Here is a 2,700-nt window from a genome sequence, read left to right on the forward strand (position 1 = left end):
AAAAGCACTAACTCTGCTTCTCCTCTCACCTCTAATTGCCAAACACTCAAGCAAATCAGCAAAACGTGGCCCTGCCTTCTCCCTTCCAAGTTTGTTCAGAGTTTTCAAATGAGTATTTCAGAGCACATCCATTGGTTAGCCATAGTGTGGCAGTCTAAACTACATGGTTAGCAAATCTGACTGCCCAAGCTTGCCAGAGATATAGCTCAGGATTTCTGCAGCAGGGCAAGAGAAAAAAATGTTTGCTTCTTTGCCTTTATTTTTTTTTTTTTAACAGAAAACCTTAAATGCGTCTTTGCACAGTCCTATTCTAGGGCAAAAAAAGAATAACTGTAGATGGATAACAGAAACAGAAGAGAAATAGAAAGACTCCAGACTAAGCATCTTTGCCTGTATTTACTGTTCAAAGTTCTGGCACTTCGGCTTGTGAGGTTATTTTGGGGTTTTCCTTTGTAAAAGAATTTCACATACATGACAGTTTGGTTTTCAGTAGGGGCATGACACCACCACAGGGATCCAATTCCATTTTGTACTGAGCCATCAAACACCAGAAAAAAAATAGGCAATTAAAACAAAAACATGCCACCACATCTTTTAGAGGTTCATGTATCTCGTCAGTCACTTCCTCACAAGCTGGACACTGAAGACAAGAAGCTGACCCCACCGAGATCACGTGCAGAAGCCTGGTGACTTCAGCAAGCCCAATGTCGTCTTTACAGGCTTTCAGCAAACAGGAAAAACTTGTTATTTCTTGGTAGAAGTGCAACATATCATCTTCCACTCCCACCCTAACCCATAAAACCAATCCAGTTTTTAAGGATCTGACAATTTTTAATAAAAGCTTACTTAGCAATAGGCATTCTCTGCCTCCCAGCACCCGGGACAGCAGCAGCAGGAGCAAGGCTGCACACCGCAGGTCAGGTCGTCATGCCACCGCTGATGAATTAGTCATTGGGACTGCCTCGGCTGCAAGCGAGCTCTGCTCCGCTGCCGCACTGGCCAGGGCTGCCCTGGGCATCCGCACCGCAGCAGACACCGGGCAGGTTCAGCCACAGGACACAGCCCCACACGTTCAGCCCAGTTCTGCTGTGCATCAGTCGCACAGCCGCCCGGGTGCCAGAGCTGGCTGTGTGTCTCGCAAGCAGGGACAGTCCGCGTTCCTCTTGGCACTGCCTTTGTCAAAGACAGACCTCTGCTAAGAGGAGATGGAGAACTGGCAGCTGGCTGAGGCAAAAAAAATCCTTCCTTGTGTTTTAAGTTGGTTGCATCAAGGATGAATTTAGCCCAAAGTCAACATTTGTTTAAACATCTTGCCCTGCTGAGAACTTTCACAAACCCATGGGGTTTTGTGCCAAGGAAATGTCCTGCGCTATACAGCTGCTCACTTCTATCGTTAATGTTTAAACACACATGGCCAAAACAAATATAATGGAGCCTGCTCGATTCTTCACCCTGGTGTTCACAAAAACCAGTAGTCACAGCTAGAGGGCAAAAGCCCAGCATCAGCATGTAATAAAGATTAGAATTTATCCCTATTTCTGTGCTACTGTTCAAAGGAAAACACCAACAAAAAGGACAGTTTTGATGCACAGCTTGGAGCCTGAGTCTGAGAGACAACAGTGCTCAGAAGGAAAATTTAGCAGGATGCTGTTTTGCTAGGAGCAGATGCAACACGGAAACGCTGTTTACCTGCCATTAACACAGCCTTCTGCCACTGCAAAACATTTTCATTTTAAAGCCTACTTAGAAGTCTAATGATTGTTGCACTATTAGGCCAAAAGCCGTACTGCACCAAGCCGTGACGCAGGGGTTAGCATTCTGCAAGGACAGAAAACTAGAATTCATTTCTACTGATCTGATCTTCCTTTCAAACAGATCCCAGCCACCACGGCAGAGCCCCTGGAAGGGCAGGTGCTGCCGTCCTGGCTGTGCACATCCTTTGTGCCATGGGGCAGCTGTGCCGTACCCCCACCGAGTCCATCACGGCTCACAGACCGGCACACAACGCCTGTGGAGCAGAGCCTGTGGCAGGAGGCAGGATTTGGTGGCTTTGTTTACTGCATCAAAGTCCCTCTCGCGTGTTTCGACCACAGCACGCTCTGCAAGCAGCAGTTAGGCTGTTTCTGGCCAAGAAGAATGGCCACCCGCTTTCCACCATGGCCACGGCACTGCCCGCCCTGTCCTCCACAGCGGGGCCTGCAGTGTCCCCACTGGAAGTCACCACGTGCGAGGCTGCCGGACCTGGCCTGGGCACCCCGGGGTGCCAGGCAGCGCAAGGGAGACCGCTTTGCTTCAGAGACCCGCACACAACCGACACGCGACCAGCACCTCGGGCACAGAAACGCAAGTTTTCACCCAAGCATGAAAAACGCTCTGACGAAGAGGAAAACCAAGCTTTCAGCTGCAGGAGGGGCCCGCACAGCAAGGGCAGGGCGAGCCCTGCTCCTCCGGCACACCCTGCTTGTGCCAGGTGGTGGGACGAAGGCCGCAAGGCGGGTTTCTGCTCCCCGGCCCCGCTCCGGCGCGTTACCCACGCCGGTTTTCTCTCCCACAGACGAGATCTACGGTTCTCCACACAGTCACCGCGCAAGCAGGAACAAAGAAAGGCTGTTCAAGAGAGAACGGGGGCAGAGCCAGCGGTTAACGCGGGAACTGGAGTCAAGCAGAGCGGCTCGGGGACGGGCACACCCCGCGGCCGGG

This window comes from Aptenodytes forsteri, unplaced genomic scaffold (assembly GCF_000699145.1).
Source record: "Aptenodytes forsteri isolate BGI_AS27 unplaced genomic scaffold, ASM69914v1 Scaffold54, whole genome shotgun sequence".
NCBI classification, from domain to species: Eukaryota; Metazoa; Chordata; class Aves; order Sphenisciformes; family Spheniscidae; genus Aptenodytes; species Aptenodytes forsteri.